We start from the raw sequence: 19,316 nt of genomic DNA, 5'->3' as shown, positions 1-19,316 counted from the left end.
CAGTGGCATTGAGCATGGTGCATGTAGGCAGCACGGAGTTGAGTGATTCTGTGACCACAGGCAACAACCTGCTCTACCAAAGCTGTTTAAGGCACCGCTGAGCAGACTCCTTGAGATCCCTGATGGGGAACAAACCTGGGAATGTATGTTCGTGTGTTGGGAGAGGTGAAGGAGATGAAATTCTGTAGAGTGTTCTGAGCTATCAAACTGCAGATCTAATCATTGCTGGGATACCTCCCGTACCTCCATGTGAAGGGTAAGGGAACTGTATGAGGTCCTGGGTCACATGAAGGTTATAAAAGTGGCTAATTTATTTTCCCTGACATGTATTTCCTAACACTTACCTACCCTGAAATGCTAGTTTGCTTCTGTGTTTTCTTTTTAAAATTCATGATTCAGGGTGCCTTGGTGGCTCAGTCAGTTAAGTGTCTGACTCTGGATTTTGGGACTCTTGATTTCTGCTCAGGTCATGATCTCAGGGTGGTGAGATTGAGCCCTGCATGGGGCTCCATGGTCTGTGCACAGTCTGCTTGAAATTCTCTCTCCCTATGCCCCACCCCCCACTTGCATGCTCTCTCTCTCTGTATAAATAAAATCTTTTAAAAAATAAAGTTCATCATTCAAAAAGTTCTATGAAACACAAATCATAATATGTTCTGAAATAAAACAAAGGCATTCCATAATCAAAGTTTTCTAAACAAAGACATTTCCCTCCAAAAGAAGAACTCAATTCCTGGCTATAAGATACTAAATTATTTTAGTTCTGCAGCTAATAGCTAAATCTTGAGTTCTTCTGTTGGAGGAAAGTGCTTTGTTTAGAAAAATAGTTTGGTAAGCAGTTGGGAGTAGATTGGCATGGATTGGAGGGGAAAAGGAAATAAAGAAATAGTTAATCTGATATGCTTATAAAACAAAGACTGTGTAGTTTAAGATGGAGAAAAGCCAAGAAGAATAGAGAAGAAAAGGAAGGTGGAGGACAAGGAGGAGGAGAGATTAGGCAATGTGTCAGGACTCTGGAAAATACGGACAATGTAGCCAGTGAGAAATTCTGGGTGGAGGGGTGACTGGAGGACTTTTGCTAATGTCTCATCTTTGACTATAAGTTGTTTGCATTGCTATCATGTAATGCTCCTTGCCTCTAAGAGCCCTCAGGAAAGTGTGATATTTCTTATTTATTTATTGATACACTTATATATTATGAAATGATTACCATAATTGGGTTAGTAAACATCTCCGTTACCTCACATAATTACTATTTCTTTTTCATGGTGAAAGCATTTAAGATCTACTCTGTTAGCACTTTTTAATTTTAATCTTAATTTATTTTAAAATTAAAAATAATTAACATATAGTGTATTATTAGTTTCAGGGGTAGAGTTTAGTGATTCATCAGTTGCATATAATACCCAGTGCTTGTTACATTAAGTGCCCTCCTTAATGCCCATCACCCAGTTACCCTATTCCCCCACCCACCTCCCCTCCAGCAACCCTCAGTTTGTTTCCTAGAGTTCAGAGTCTCTTATGGTTTGTCTCCCTCTCTGATTTCGTTTTCACTGCCCCCCCGACTTTATTGAGATATAATTGACATAAAGTATTGTATATGTTTAAGGTATACAACATAATGATTTGACACACAGAAATAGTGTGAAGTTACCACAATAAATTTAGTTAACATCTATCACCTCAGATAGTTACAAATTTTTTCTTATGATAAGAACTTCTAAGATTTACTCTCTTAGCAACTTTCAAATACATACTACAGTATTGTTAGTAGTTGTCACCATGCTGTGCATTAGATCCCCAGAACTTATTCATCTTCTAACTGCAAGTTTGTATCCTTTGACCAACATCTTCCCATTCCCCAACCCTCAGCTCTCCACAGCTACCATTCTATTCCCTACTTCAATGAGTTCAGCTTTTTTTTTTAAAGATTTTATTTATTTGACAGAGAGAGACACAGCGAGAGAGGGAACACAAGCAGGGAGAGTGGGAGGGGGAGAAGCAGGCTTCCCGCGGAGCGGGGAGCCCGATGTGGGGCTCGATCCCAGGACCCTGGGATCATGACCTGAGCTGAAGGCAGATGCTTAACGACTGAGCCACCCAGGCGCCCCTCAAAGAGTTCAGCTTTTTAAGATTCTGCATATAAGCGAGAACGTACAATATTTGTCTTTCTCTGTCTGACTTATTTCACTTAGTATAATACCCTCAAGGTCCATACATGTTGTAAAAGGCAGGATTTCCTTCTTTCTCATGGCTGACTAATAATATTCCACTTTATCCATTCATCCATTGACAGACACTAGGTTGTTCCCATCTAAGTCTTGGCTGTGGTAAATAATGCTGCAATATAGACATGGGGTACAAATATCTTTGTGTAATAGTAATTTGGTTTACCTGTGAGTACGTACTCAGAGGTAGGATTGCTGGATCATATAGCAGTTTAATTTTTAATTTTTTGAGGAACCTCCCTTCTGTTTTCCATAATGGTTGTACCAATTCATATTTCTACCAACAGTGCCCAAGGGTTCCCTTTTCTCAAGAGCCTCGCAACCATGTGTTGTTTCTTGTCTTTTTGATAATAACCATTTTAGCAGCTGTGAGATGACATCTCATTGTAATTTTGATTTGCATTTCCTCGATTAGTGATGTCAAGCATCTTTTCAGGTGCCTGTTGGCCATTTGTATGGCTTCTTTGAAAAAAATATTTATTTAGATTGTCTGCCCACTTTTAAAATGGATTTTTTTTTTTGCTATTGAGTTTTATGAGTTCTTACATATTTTGGATTGCATGGAGCACTGGGTGTTATATGCAAACAATGAATCATGGAACGCTACATCAAAAACTAATGATGTGCTATATGGTGACTAACATAACATAATAAAATAAAATAAAATTAAAAAAAATTAACCCCTTATCAGATAGGTGATTTGTAAATATTTTCTTCCATTCCCAACGGTTGCCTTTTTATGTTGTTGATTGTTTCTTTTGCTGTACAAAAGCTTTATAGTTTGATGTAATTCTACTTAGTTTTGCTTTTGTTACTTGTGCTTTTGGTATCATCCTCTTCAGTGCATCCAAACTCATATTTTTTGTGTGTCCAATTGTGTGCTAGAACTTCTCTAGTGGACGCCTGGACTTCCTCAGAGTCTGTCTTGTCCTTGGATAATTATCTACGACAGTGTTTACCAGGGGTTCCTGATGGTAGTGGAAAGAGGCTGAAGCTGGTTCATGGGCCCCTGTGGGATCCACAGCCGGGACCAAGGTCTGTATGCCTTCTGCCCAATGCATAGGTAGGTGAGTCTCCTGGCATATGGTGCTGGATCCCACAACTCCTACAAAGACAGTTCTGTTCATGGATTGATGCTCAAATTGTTATTGTTGAGGGATGCCTTATGTTGCTATTGCTGATGTCATTCTAGGAAATTTGATGTTTCTATGGAGACAGGTCTGGGGCTCTTGTTGGAAGTAAAGGGCGCTTAAGGCTGTGTGGCAAACCTCACATTCACTCTCTGCTGATTCCATGAAGAAGAGGAATGTTATATGAAGAGGGACAGGAGTCTGGGAGTTCCAGTGATAATCAGATGTGAAGCAAATGGCAGTCCTTGTGGAAACTGATGGTGACCCAGATAAGCAATGAAGTATGGCATAGAGCCCTTTTTAATTGAATAAGCCAGAGGGAGGGACTATATGACACCTAGTTCCTGCTCCTTTTATGCATTCACACTGCTTCTTTAAAAATTCTGAGAAGTCCTAGAGTAAAAACAATAACAGTAGTGAAACCTGCTTAATTTTGTTTAATGTAGAATTTTCCAAATTTATTTGGCTCTGTATCCCGTTTCTAATACCCACCAACATCCTGTAGGACTAATGTTCTAAGGAACAGTCTTTGTCTTTAAACCATTTCTCTAGTTGTGATCAAACCCTTTATTTAAAAATAATCTTGGGGCTCTTGGGTGGCTCAGTCAGTTAAGCGTCCGACTCTTGATTTTGACTAGGGTCATGATCTCGGGGTTGTAGGATCGAGCCTGGCATTGGGCTCTGCACTCTCTCTCTCTCAAATAAATAAATAAATCTTTTGAAAAATCTTTAAAATACACTTTATTAGAGGTTTTTGAAAGCTACTGATTTCTTTGGACATCACTTCTAAGAAGTCCAGACTTTGAATTAAAAGGGAACATGTGCATCATCTTGCTAGAGGATTGACAGGGCTCAGTAATGGACGAGGAATGGAGAGTGGGGAAATTACAGAGTCATCTAATGCTCAGGCTTCTAGGAGCTACTGGGCAGATGGCAGAGCATTTCCTGGGATGAGGAAGCTTGGAGAAGGGGCAGGTCAGGACGGGCATGGGATTAGAGTCAGGCTAAAAATCCAGTTTTGAATATGTTGATTTGGGACATCTGTGAACCTTCATATTGAGATATCAAATAGATAATAAGATATGTGAGCCTGAAACCAGGAGAGCCCTGGGCTGGTAAGTTGGCAGGTGGATACTCAGAGGCCTGGGAGAGGATGAGTTTGCCTAGTGAGAGAGCCTAGAGATAAAAACAGAAGAGGGCTGAGTATTGAGCCCAATAGGAATCTGACGTTTAAGGGTTCAGGGCAGGAGGAAGAGCCAGCAAAGGAGCCATTTAAGATACCAGGAGATGGGAAAAATGAGAGCACCCAAGAAAAGAGGCTGTATCAAGAAGGAGGGAGAAGCCAGTTGGACCAAGAGCTGCTGAGAGGTCAAATTAAAAGGAGGGAAAGAGAAATATCATTTAGCTTTGTTCTAAATGAGGCACTATGCTAAATGCTTTAATATATGTAATTCTTACAAAAATCATGGGAAGAAATTATTATTTTATAGATGAGGAAACAGAAATTATGTATCGTACCCAAGGACAAATGCCCAGTTAGTGGTAGCAGGAATTCAAACCAACATCTCTACTCCCTAGGCTACTGCTTCTTCAAAGATCTCCACTGCAATACCAGTGTTTGCATTTTCCTATGGTTGATCAGCAAGTCTTGATAATTCACATTGTAGAGGATTATAATTCTTAACTCTAATTTCTTAGCCTACTGCCGCTACCTTTTGACCTCGTTATTCTTTGATGGAGGGTGGAAAGAGACAAGATATTTCCCATAAAGATTTTTGGGGGAAGACTGAAAAGATTGTAACTTGTTAAAAGGAGGCTATAAAATTTAAATGTAGGTGACTCCATCCTCTAGTAACACAGAAAAATTATGGTAAGTCATAGTTCATTCTGAAGTTTATTGCCGCAAATATTGAATAACGCATGTTACGACATTATATTGACATCCTACTTCCACCAATAACTCAGGTACTAGAAAATTTATGCAATGCTGCCGGTCAGGCCACTGTTCTTCGTATAAGGAGGAGCTCTTTCATACAGCCACTCTATTCTAGAAGGTATTTAAAATTTGGTTTAAAAAAATGAGTCTGGGGCTCCTGGGTGGCTCAGTTTGTTGAGTGTCGGACTCCGGATTTCGGCTCAGGTCATGATCTCAGGGTCCTGGGATCCAGCCCTGTGTCAGGCTCCGAGCTCAGCGGGGAGTCTGCTTTGAGGATTATCTCCCTCTCCCTCTGCCCCTCTCCCCCACCTCTGCTCACGGACTCTTGCTCTCTCAAATAAATAAATACATAAATCTTAAAAAAAAATGAGCCTGACCTCTTTAAATATTTTTCTTAGGAGGTCTAAGATATTGCAATATACCTAGTTCTGGGATGGCCAGATTGACTGTGTTGGGTACAATTTCTCAGTTTTGTCATAGGTAGGCTGCAAAGTAAACTCTTACCAGCAGGTTATTCCTGTGTGTGCAGCATCATTTGATTCTACTGTAAATTGTTCAATTATTTCTCACATGGATATATTTGGCTGCTAAGCTGTGCATTTTTATAGAATCAATTCACTTAAGATTTTACTATCCAGCAGGCTGAATACCAGGGTATCACTTTAGTTTTGTTTTTACAACAAAAACTTTTTGTTCAAAATTCAGGGAAGGAATATGGAAGACATGAAATTTTGGCTCAACAACTGGTAAGCTAGGATAATTGTTTTAAAATAGCACAAGCTGACACATAGTGGGAGCTCAGTAAATGCAGTGATTGATGCCGCTGATATTAGGGAGAGCATTTAGAATTTTAGAAGACCATTCATCTTCCACTCTTCCTAAGAAAAATACCTCCTGATTTGAGCCATGCAACTCATGGCTTCCAGATGCAACTGCTCTCAGTCTAGTGGAAGCAATGCCATATCATGTTGGGAGCAAAGATTTTGCAGCCAGACTGTCTGGGCTTGAATCTCAGCTTTTGCTAGAATAGCTGTGTGACTTTGGCAAGTTGCTGAACCTTTCTGTGTCTCAGTTTCCCCGACTGTAAAATGAGGATGAGGATAATAATAGTTCCTACCTCATTGGGGTGGTTGAGAGGTTGTTATGCCTGGTGCATAATAAATGAAGTCCTTGGAAACTTGCAGTCGGTATCCTAGCCTGGAGTTCCATTCTCTCAATTCCATTGTCTGTACCTTCACTCTTCTTCTGAAACTCACTCTCCTGGTCCCACCTGGGAATTGGTGACCACTAGGGACTCCTCTGTTTTTGGACCACTGCCTTTTGCCCTTTTAGCTGTTTCATTTTCTAAGTTCCATCATCCGTAGTTCTTGAATTTGTGAAGACTTCCAATTCCTTGACATCCTTTTGCCTTTTGAGTAACATACCTCTGCTGGATTAATTTTTTTCCTTCCTCCATGTACATCTTTTAAACTTCTCTGGCCAGCACCTTCAACTCTCTTGTTTATCTGCCATGCAATGTCAAATCTTGGATCAATTCAACAGAGACTCTTCTCTGGTTTTATTCTTGAGCTGCTCAATCTCAATAGAAACCCAGAGCATTGTGGCTCGATGTCATTATAAAAAAATTAGGGTCTCCAATCCTAAGTAGACCAGAAAGCCACCAGGTGATTCTTCTAGGTTCTTGTGTTCAGCTCCCTTTTCTACTCCCTGTATCAAGGTATTACAACTTTTACGACTTTCCTCTTGCTTCCTACTCTAGACCTTTTTCTCATTGGAGCTAGGAGGAATGAACCCTTAACTTCTACTACTGATTTTTTAGAACGGTCTCTATCTGCACCCATATTTCTCTTCTCTCCATTCTCTCCGAGCTCAAGATTAGTTCCTCTACTGATATTGTGGATCTCTTCTGCATTTTGAACCTCTTCTCCTCTAATGCTATGTTTAAGTTGATCTTAAAAACAAAACTTGAGGACCCTCAGTTCCCCTAGCCTTAGGTTCTGTGAACCATGGCTCACTTGTCTTCATGTCCTCATCTCCCATTCATTCCTTAGCCACCTAGATTAAGCCTCTCTTATTCTACCATCGATCATTGTCCCCCCTCCCCCCACCCAAATCCATTGAATTATTCTGTTTTTAAAAAAGATTTATTTATTTTAGAGAGTGCACGCAAGAGTGGGGGGAGGAGCAGAAGGAGAGAGAGAATCTCAAGCAGACTTCCTGCTGAGCATGGAGCTCAACACAGGGCTCCATCTCACCACCCTGATATCATGACCTGAGCCGAAACCAAGAGTTGGACGATCCAACGACTGAGACACCCAGGCACCCTTGAATTTATTCTTTATCTTACTTCATTTCTTTGCTACGCTGTTAAAGACTTCCTTATCAAAACCTTTTCCTGTGTGTTCTTCCTCATTTCTGGTTTTCCTCTTTCTTTCTGGCTGCTGATTAAAAAACTCCTCTGTGGACTCTTATTTCTCCTCCTGCTTCTTAAATCATGGTGCTCAAAAGGGTAGGTTTATTAGCTTCTCTTCTGATTCACAAGCTCTATCTAAATAATGTATTCTACTTTTAAATTCAGTCCATAAGTCAAAGACTCCCAAATTTTATACCTCTGTAGTTCCATTCCCCAACTGATCATGTGATTCCCCAGACTAAAACTCAAGCTTATCCTTGGTAATGAATTCAAAGCTCTTTGTGGTCTGACCTCTGCTTATCTCTGTAGCCTGATCTCCTGACACAATTTTATTCTAGCTACATCTAATTCTCTCAAATGCAATGTGCTGTTTCACTGCTTTGAATGTCCTTTTACTCTTGTTCACCTAGGCTTCCCACCTGTCTGATAAGATTTGGCTCAGTTGTCACCTACTTTGTCAAATTCTGACTCCTTCTCTTCTGCTTCTAGGTGAATCTTCTAATGTTCCTGTTTTTCAGTATCCTGTTCACATGTCTCTTACATACCCATTCTATTGCATGGTAAGTGTTTACATGTCTGCCTCTCTAGGACAGCATGAGCAGCTTGAGACAAGAATTGAACTTGTGATTATTTTTAATCTTGTCCATCTATATAGCCCCAGTGCATAGCACAGAGCCAGGGACAGGGTAAGGAAATAAAGATGTTTATTGAATGAACAAATTAGTGACGCCTCCTATCGTTCCAAGTATTATCACCTGCATCTTTTGCCCACCATGGCTCACCACTACCCTTAAGAGAATACTGGCTTTAGCATTTCCAATGAACTGTAGAGGATTTAAGCACAAAGAGTTTTAAACTTACGTGGGTCAAGAGAATAATTTTGTACACGTTTTAAGGAGATGCGTGTATATTTGTATAATTAGTTGTAAAATATAAGGCCTGATCCATGCACAAAGATCTTGAAAGACATCAAAGGACAGTTACTGTAGTGAAGGGTAAATTGCCAGTCTAAAGAGAATCAGGCAGCAGGCCTAATAAATTCAGCATATACACCTTTAGCTTTGTCTTCTTATTCTATGATTTCTATGGGATTGTTTTGGTCTGATGTTGACATTTTGAGAAATCTTTGCTTTTTTTTTCCTGGGGTGGGTGGGGGTCTGAGCTTCTGCACACTGCTGACTTAATGAGGGGGTTAAGGGGGACACCTGGGTGACTCAGTTGGTTAAGCATCTGCCTTTGGCTCAGGTCGTGATCCCAGGATCCTGGGATCGAGTCCCACATCGGGCTTCTTGCTGAGCGGGGAGCCTGCTTCTCCCTCTGCCTGCCATTCCCCCTGCTTGTGCTCTCTCTGTCTCTGTCTCTCTGTCTCTGACAAATAAGTAAATAAAATCTTTAAAAAAAAATGAAGGGGTCAAGGTGCAGGCATGGGCTGGCCATGCCTTTAGCAGTAGGGCATTTCATAGTGTTTTACACATACTTCATGCCCAAAATGTGTGTGCTGAGTGAATAAATTAATGAATCAGTGAACATTTTGGTGGCACTTCCTGTAAAGAGCAAGAAGAGTGTGGTGACAGGATGTGACCCATGTATCATAAAAGCTTGGTCCATGTGTGGTCTTTGGCTCACCTTGGTATTTGTGAGGATTCTTCCCCATAGCACAGAGCTCTAGAGAGAGCATGACATGCTGATGACCTCTGGGTTTGCCTTCTTTGGGGGCACAGGTTTCTCCTGTGTAGTCAGGTACAGGCTCATAAAGATAATTGATTGACCACCTGTTGTTTTGTCATTTCGTGTTCTATGATCTAGGGACAATTCTGTCCCCTTTTCACTTCCTCCTAGCCCATTTCTTTTAGAGAACAGGAATCTCAACTAAATTAAATGGGGTATTATCTCAAACAAACATCAAATACGCTAAGCCAAGCACAAAGGAAAATGTATTTAGCTTCTAAGATGGTGTCATTAACAATAAAGAAAATAAGCATTTGAAATAATGCAGTTAGATGAGAGGCTTTATTTTTATTTAAATAATCCATGGTTTTGTTAGATTTTAAGAAGTAACCTCTACAGAAGAACTGGGTATTAGATCACTACAAAGTTTTTCCTCCAGAAAAGCTTATAAGATTTATAAAAAACCAGAAATATTCAGTAATTAAATTCTCGACTGTATTAAGTGACAAGCAAATTTACTAACACAGGCAATTTACATGGAAATCAGAGAAACAGTCAGCCTAACATTACATTTCACTAGTTTTTTTAGACAGAAATGATTAAGCATCTAAATTCAAATTTAAATTATTCATAACTACAGTAGCAGCAGTATTAGCTTCAAGCATTATTAAAAGTAAACGTTTTGCTAATTTGATAAACCATATATTAAATTTATGATAAGTCAAAATGTTTCAAATCTTAATATGTGTTTTAGACCCCAAATATTGCCACCTACCAAGTATTGCCACCAAATATTCTACTATTACATGGTCTCTATATAAGCTTCTTGAATTTTTTTTTTTTTAATTTTATTTATTTGAAAGAGAGAGACACAGAGAGAGAGGGAACACAAACAGGGGGAGTGGGAGAGGGAGAAGCAGGCTTCCCGCTGAGCAGGGAGCCTGATGCGGGGCTCGATCCCAGGACCCTGGGATCATGACCTGAGCCGAAGGCAGACGCCCAACGACTGAGCCACCCAGGCGCCCCAGCTTCTTGAATTTTTAATAACACAATGAGAACTGAAATCTCCCCAGATAAATCTTTCTTTGTGAAGAAATTTTCCAAGAAGGAAGTAAGTCCAGAAACAAAATTAATGCTATCTTGTCCATCATGCTTAATATTTTCATACATCTGGCTTTTGTTTCAAAATTTAGAGCATAGGCTACTTTTGTTCCAATTACAACCCCAAATAGCTTTGGGAAAAAACCCAACTTTATATAATAATCCTAAATTAGAGCTGTAGTGTCTAGCTGGTTGTCCCAGATGCACAGGTGTAGTGTATTCACCCACATTTGCAGAGTAAAAAACTAATCTGTTATGAATCTAGCTTAGGAAATAAAAGACTTCATATTCAACATTTTTTTCTTTTTTCTTTTTTTTAAAGATTTATTTATTTATTTGAGAGAGGGAGAGAAAGTGTGCGAATGAGCACATTCTCGAACAAGTGGGGGGAGAGGTGGAAGAAGAGAAACTAAGCAGGCTCCCAGCTGAGTGCAGAGACCAACTCGGAGCGGAATCTCAAGACCCATGAGATCATGACCTGAGCTGAAACCAAGAGTCGGAGGCTTAACTGACTGAGCCACCCAGGCGCCCCCCCAACATTTTTTTTCTTTTTTGACATCATCAGTGACTTCTTCTTTTGTCTATCATGGTTAAAGTCACATGTCAATTCACATTGCTTTCTAATCAGCACACCAAAAGATTGGTATTGGGTATCACTTCATTGGGAGATCCTAGCACATCCAGAGGATATTAGCATTAACTCTTAGTCTTGGGAATTATACTATGCACAAATATAGATGATCATTTTGCTAAGTTTAACAAAACTATTGATGTATAAACTGGCTGAGGGATGAAATTAGCTATATATTTTAGAGATATGTCAGGTAAATAAACATTTAAGTTGAAAACGGAAGTGTCAATACGGGCAAAATACAGTGATTTGCCTAATAACGATGGATATTTTGTGTTGCAAAGACATGAAACCTGACATTTCTACTTTTACTGTTCATGCTGACCTATGTTCATCTGAAATATTCAAGTAATAGATGTTAAACTTTTTTTTTTTGCTTAACCGAATTATGAGAACAACTACTTTTGCTTAGTATTTCCATACAATAAACCTATGGCTTCACAGGTGAACAAATCAAGTGATGGGCCAGTGACAGTTTGGACCTTTGCCGAATTACCAGCCTGGGAGCTGCCTTTGGTTTGTAGATGGTTTTGCTGCCAGTTGGTAGGCTGCATTTTGTGCTGCTGTGGACTTGAAAGAATGACTATGTCAACTTGCTTGTTGGCAGACAGGAAGTAGACAAAATTGAACTTAACCAACAAAGTGATTAGTTTTAAAGGTTTCAGAAAGAAATTTATGTGTGGAATATTTAGGAATAATATCAGGGAAGATTTTAGGGGAAGAGTACAATTCATGATTGTGGAGGTACAAGTTTCCCAAGGAAGAGCTATGATTAAAGAAAATAAAAGGCTAAATTGGGAGCATAAAAATTTACAGGGTCTCTTACTGTTGAATCAAGCAATGATATCTGAGATTTTATTTTCTCAGCCACCTGTGGCCCACATAGCTGAAGAAAGCAATGTAGGAAAGTTCACACCAACATAGCAGGAAAAAACCGTGTTCTTTGGGGTGACAAAATGTGACACAGTTCTTGGCTGGCTGTTTTGGGTTAACAGAATTTGGTGAAAGGAAGTTTGAGCTGCTAGGAAAATCTATGTTTTTTTCTTGAAAAGCTGATTTTCCCCATGAGAAACCCTGAAGTGAAAATTGCTACTTTCACACTGCCCTCTATAGAAATATTAATAAATGCCATTCTGTTAAGTATTAATTAAAATAGTACTTGTTCGATTCTATTGTATCCCATGTCATAAAAAGAGTTGAAATAAAGCTCTCACCCTATCTTTTGGATCTGTTAATCTCCCTATTGTACATGTGAAAGCAAGTTGGATTCTGTAGGGGTTGTTATAGTCATTTATTCATTCATTCAGCATTTGGTCTTTGAACAGTAGGTACTGGGAATGTCATGATGAGAGACAGTCTGTTTCCTTGGGAACTCACAGCCTAAAGGGGGAAGACAGATAGGTAAACACAAAATTGAAGTACAATGTTAGAGCTCTTCTTGAAGTATGTATAAGGCAGATGAGAACAATTGTCTGGGAATGATTGAAACTTACATTTTTAGAGGAGACTAAAGGTACTGACAGTCAAACTAGACCTTCAAAGTCAAAGGATTTTGTTGGATGAAAAAATGGGCTGGGCATTCTAGACAGAGTAAAACCCTGGAAGCATGAAAAGGCTGGTGGGTTAAATGCTGTGACAGGTTCCCTTTCCCCCTCCTTATGGAATTGCTTCTTGAAGGATACATAATTGCAGCAAACAAATTCTGGCACGGGCTTGGTTAAGGAAGAGAGCAGGAAGATTTGTCTGGTTACAGGGACCCATCCGGGAGGGTGAAATTTCACTGGGACAGCAAGTAGGCACATAAATATTTGTTGCTTTGATGTTGTTGAATTTTATTTGTCCAAGTAGAATGGAGAAAAACAGTGTAGGATGATGTCTAGGAAAGAAGGGCAAAACATTCGGGGAGGGTTTGGGTCCTTACTGGTTTGTGAAAGAGATTATCAGGACCACATCTCTAAAAGAGAAGCAATTCAAATGCCAAACATTGTAGTGTTTACCAGCAGGAGATTTAGTTTGTACTGCAGGGGAGTGTGGACTTACCCCCAAAGCAAATACACAATTGTGTGTGTTTTACTCTGCTGAAGGCTCTTGAAATCAATTTCTAACCCATAAAATAGAAGTTTCCCAAACGAAATCCACTATAAAATTTATCTCTGTGGAAAGGCCATAGCTGTTACAGGAGGGCAGGATGGTAGATCAGGAGGCTTTTCTGTTTAAATATTTAAATAGATTTCTATTTGAACAGCTAAATGAAACCAAACTCACTTTCTTATCTCAATAATTAAAAAGAAAATTGCTGAGCTTTCTTTGCCAAGCATTCATGCCATTTCCCCCCTGTCTTGAGCATTCGTCGCTTCTTCAAGGGCCTATGGTTTGGTTCCTTTTTGGAATAGCTCAAGCAGTCTTTCAGCAAGCTGTATTTCCGGAGCAACCGTGGGCCTGACTTCATTGGCTTCTTAATGAAGAACAGACTGGCTTAATGATTAATTGCCATATAAATGGGGCTGAACCATGCGTCACCCAGCCTGCTCCTCAAGAGGACAGGCTTCTGGGCTTAGCACATTTCCTGTAATTGACAGTCATAGATCTGTTTCTCTTAGGGATGCTTGCATCAGAAGATGCCTCTTTTTCTTGCACTAGACAGGAGAGTTTTAATTTTGACTTCAGGTCTTATTTATTAATATTTCCCCTGATAACATTAGCTGAATTTTTCTGTCTTCTTTTTTTTTCATTACCCCACTAATTCATGATTATTTCAGAAAAATTAGAAAAATGCAGATAAAGAAATTAAGAGCAGCTAAAAATTTTGCTATCTACTCACTGATTACAGCCGTTAGCCTTTTATTAAAGAGTTTATTTTTTATTTATTTATTTGAGAGAGAGAGAGAGTGAGAGAGAGAGAAAAGGAGCAGGGGGAGGGGCAGAAGGAGAGGGAGAAGCAGACCCCGCTGACCAGGGAGCCCGAAGATGAGGGGCTGGATCCCAGGACTCCAGGATCATGACCTGAGCCAAAGGCAGACACTTAACCCAGTCATTAGCATTTTGATATATTATTCCTGACCTTTCTTCCTACAGATCTATGCATATAAAATATATACTCATATATTAGAAACACACTACAATATATGTAACCATATCTATATCAATATCTGTACACATACTATTTTAACTTAACCTACTATTAATGCCTTTCAAGTCAATAAATATGCATTTATTTTATAATTTTGTAGAATCAAAGATTGGCATCATCAGTTGCTTGAAGCTCTTCATTTTTCTCTGGGATCATGGAACTTTGGTGGCATTAATATGTTACATTTCTTTGGTACAGTTATGTAGTCCTAGCAAGATAGGAATAAAGCCACTTAAAGTTACCGGCATTATAAAAACAATACAAATATTAAAGCAACTCAGGACCCCTATAAACACCTATAAAGAAATTTACCAGTCTTTATTTCCTATTTGGTATCTGGCCTATTCTTTACAGACTATAAAATGAAAGTGGACATTTTGCACCACTGGCCTTCTGTAAATAGTTTATGAGCATGTGGTTATCTGCTGTCCAGCGCAGCAGGGGTTTAGAACCACCATTTAAAGAAAGGCCAGCCTTGCATGGCAGGTACCACGTTTGTGCTTGTTTAAATGGACACCAGCAGAGGGCAGCGCACGTCCAGGACATAACCCACGAAGAGTGGCACAGAGCCTTTTAACATTGCTCTAAATGCAAGCGACACACTATTTTCCTGGAGCATTATTAGTCATTTGGTGAAATATTTTAAGAATGTGAAGTCCTGACATTAGAAGATGGAGGTGATACAGCAAACTTGGAGATTTTATTCATTTAATAAACTTTTATTGGTCACACAGAAATGGCACATGGTAGAAATCTATGTATAAGACCAGATCTCTGCTACAGATCAGCAGGAGATGAAGATGTAAATGTGTCCAAGCACCATGACAACACGCATGCTGGATGAATTAATTCTATTCTAGAGGAACTCAGAAAAGACCCACCAGAAGAGTTACATTTGAATAGAGTCTTGAAGGATAGTAGGAATTCATTAGGTAGGTGGGGTCAGGGAGGAAGGTAAAGAAGGTACAATGAATGATGTGGCTAAAATGTTGGGGTGATGGTAGGTGATTTAGTTTTCTATTACCACAAAATTTAAGCCTGAATTTCCAGAAGAGGGTTCCAGAACACAACAAAACAATAGTGAGAAAGCTGTATTTGTTAGTGGATTTTAGGCTATTGTTTAGAACAAGTGGTTGAAATGTGATAAACTCATTCAATGCAAAAAGCACAGTGATATTTATCAACAGCCGCCTTTAGATAATCACTAAATTCTGACTATTGCTTTATCTCCTGGTGGCCTCAGTGAGTCAGCCAGTATTTACACATATATCTATGTGATTTTTTTCCGACGTGTACAGGAAAAGGGAGGTGAAAAACATGTTTAACCTGTATCTCTTCATTGTTCTTAGAGTTGGTGGGCACTTGTCACAATTGGTACTTAAATCAGTGATAAGTTCCTATGGGCTGCCTATTTCATGGGTTGATTCACGTTCCCTGAGAGCCCATAACACCTTTGGATCCAGATGGGGTCTGGTTTTCCTTTGTCTTTTCCCGCAGTGGCTGGCCAATATAATGTGCTTACACAGTACAGCCTTAAATGTGGACTGACTTTCCCTATAAGGCCACGCTCTTTTCTTACGAAAGAGAAAATGATGCTAGAGGACAGGAGGACAATAGAGAATACATGGAGAGGCTATAATTAGCTTTTCGCATGATAGGACAACCTTCAGGTTAGACCTGAGTTGTAGCCCAGAGGAATAATTTCTGCAGGAGGACAGTGTGTAGAAGTTTCCACACTTTCCACTGTGTTTCCAGCTATTCGAGCCTCTTGTTTCATTAACAGATATTTGTATAGAGTGGTAAAGACATTCAGTCAACTAGAAGAACTACTTATTATGGTTATTTTATATTAAACCCCTCTCTGCAGCTGCTTTAAATCTTTATTTCGGAAAGTATTCACAGAGATCACTCAAAGGAACTAGAATGGTTTGTGTTCATGGTTCTGTACTTACACAATATTCCTTTGTCTTTTCCTTTTTTGCTTATTTGTATCAGGAAGTGTCTGGCGCGGGGGAGGGGCAGAGGGAGAGGGAGAGAAATCCTTAAGAGACACCCCACTGAGCACGGAGCCCAAGCAGGCCAATCCCAGGACCCTGAGATCATGACCTGAACCGAAATCAAGAGTCGGCTGCTTCACCGACTGAGCCACCCAGGCGCCCCTTGACTAGTCTTTCGCTAATTGGACAGTCACCTACTATATAGTTTTAAATGAAATTTAGAGGATCTTCCTAAGCGAGGCAGGAACCCCAGAAATCATAAAGGAAAGATCAACATATTTGACTCCTGAATTAGTTAGGGTAAAACCAAATTGCTATTGCAAAGAGCTTCCCCCTCAAGTGACTCAAAAGATACAAAAGCTTATTTCTATGTCATGTAACATTTCTGAGGCAAGCATTCCAAGTGGTGGTAGGCTGTGGGGGCACCGTGTGGTCATTCAGGAACTTGGGCTCTTTCCAAGTCGACAAGTCGCAGTGTGCCAGTTATCATTTTATTGCCAGTAAGCTCCACATTCACTTTCAATACATGATGTCTGGTAGTGAACAGAATTCCTTTAAGCATCTTTCCGTTATAGTGTGCATGACGTTAAGCTTTCTCAGTAGAGGGCGCTGGAGGGATGTTGCTGGAAGCAGGGGCTTCTCTTACTGTTTCTGGTGGTTGCGTGGTGGGTCAACAGTGTGGGTGTGAGGATGGCCAGTAGAGCTCTGCCCCAAATGTGCACACCAAACGAGCGGTCCTTTGGCCACCTTTCAGCCTCAGCCAGGTCTGGTGATGATTTCCTGAGGTCTGCGTAACACGAAACTTGTTCCTGCAGTCCTCCTGCCCGCAGGGGTGCCACAATTCCCTATACTGACCTGCGCTCCCCGCCCCCACCCCTGCATGCCTATGGCGCCAGGCCTGACTTGACTGCCTGTGCCTGCCTGCACTCTGGAGGGCTGCTTCCTCCTTGTCCCGTGACCGCAGCCCAACTGTGGCTTGGGCAAACCAGCAAAAGTCTGCTATCTAGTGGGCTGCACTCAATGAGGCCTGAGCCCCAGCCTTGGGGAAGGAGCCCCTTTCTAAGTTTGGCCTTCCCTGGATGCTCTCCCTCAGCTCTTGTGTCCCATTTAGTGTTTCCTCATATCATACAGCCACTCATTTATCAGAGTTTAATAATTCTTTATATTAAACGGCCCCTGGTTTCAATCTCCTGATGGGATCGTGACTGATACATGTGGCTTTGTCATCTCTTAGGGTATTGTCCTTTCCATGCTCCGACCTGGGCTGTCATGTCCGAGTTCCACCCGGTGGAAGGAGGAAGAGAGCATGGAGTGGGCATGGCTATGTTTTAAGGCCTAAATCTGGGAAGAGGTACACACTGCTTCTGCGGACATTACATTAGTGAAAGTCAGTCCCCTGCCACATCTCACTGCAAGGGAAGGATAGTCTAGTCACGTGGCGAAGAAGAAAGCAGAATGGATTTTGGTGGGCAACTGAGAATCTCTACCACTGTTAGATAAAGATTTAAAAACCTGTATGGCAAAAGACTCACAAACAAAAGTAAAAACCATAAACCGAGAAGAAAGTTTACATCACGTATGGAGATTAGTGGGAGAGTTTTGAGAGATAGTAATCATATGCCAGAAAAAGGGTTCATATCCTTCAAAGACCTCCCACAAATTGATTCCAAAAATAAAACTCAAATTAGGAAACTGAAAATGCAAAGCCACCAATAAAAAACAAGTCTAGAGGAATGCCTGGGTGGCTCAGTCGGTTAAGCGTCTGCCTTTGGCTCAGGTCATGATCCCGGGGTCCTGGGATCGAGTCCCACGTCAGGCTCCCTGCTCAGTGCGGAGTCTGCTTTTCCCTCCCCCTGCTCTTGCGTGCTCTCTCTTTCTCCCTCTCAAATAAATAAATAAAAATCTTAAAAACAACAACAACAACAACAACAAAAACCAAGTCTAGGATAAATACCATAGAGAAGATACTTAACCTCAGGAGTAGTTAGGGAAGTGCAGCCCTTAGTTAGAAAGTACAACTACTTTCCAGCTATTAGATTGGCAAAAGTTACACACTAAAAATATCCAGTGAGAGAATATGCACTCATTTCTTCCTAGGAGAAGTATAAATTACTATAACATTTAAGAAAAGTAGGCTATATATCTAAAAATAAATAATACAGGTACTTTTTTACTCAGGAGTCCTATTTTTGGAAATCTATTCCATTGAAATAAAAACTCCAGTACGTAAGAAGCTTATTGATGTATTATTTATAGAAGCAAAAATCTGAAAGTAACTTGCATGGGCTTCAATAGGGAAATGATTAATTGTATTACATCCATACTACGTTATTATTCAGCAATTAATAAGAATGAATCTATCCTATGTTTATTGATCTAGAGTTATATCCATGATATATATAAAGCTAGTAAAAGTATTATGTATATTACAAAAGTAAAAGTAATATGTGAAAGTAAAATAATATGTATAAAAAGGGTCCATTTGTGTGTAAATAAATAACCAGGAAAGTCCATATATGTGTACCTGTGTTTCAGTATATTTGTATGAAAAAAAGGTTTAGGAGGTTGTATACAGGGCCTTCATGGGGAGGGAATAGAGAGGAGTTGGGAAAGATAATTAAAAAATAATTTCAAAAATATCTGTTTCACTGCTGATGTGAATCCTTTTCTCCCCCAACCGTTTTTGCAAAAAAAAAGAAAAAGAAAACTTGGCCTTTGACAGGTGAAAATTTCCACCCCCTCCCCTAGAGGCCTAGAGAGAAAGAACCAGTCTGTGTTTCACAGTTTAGTTGTAAAGCTATGTGTTTAAGGAATGGTTAGCTTCCCAGAAGTCTTGATTCATTGAAGCCCCTGGTCCTCGGGAAAGCAAATCAATACCTGTCTGTCTGCCTTGGTGGCTGGGTTTGTTGATTGTGTTGTAGTATATATCATTTTGCTGATAAGGAGAAAAAGTAAGTGTTTTCTAAAAGTAGTGATGAGCTAATTGCAGATCCAGGAATGAAACTCTCAATCTTCAGTCTGCTTTTTGGCCTGAGTTACTCTTTGTTTCCAAATTCTTCTCTTAAACACAGTACTTGTTCTT

Source organism: Phoca vitulina, unplaced genomic scaffold (assembly GCF_004348235.1).
Source record: "Phoca vitulina isolate PV1807 unplaced genomic scaffold, GSC_HSeal_1.0 scaffold7, whole genome shotgun sequence".
In the NCBI taxonomy this organism is placed as follows: domain Eukaryota; kingdom Metazoa; phylum Chordata; class Mammalia; order Carnivora; family Phocidae; genus Phoca; species Phoca vitulina.
The sequence above is the reverse complement of the archived record's forward strand: the minus strand, read 5'-3'. Positions refer to the sequence as shown.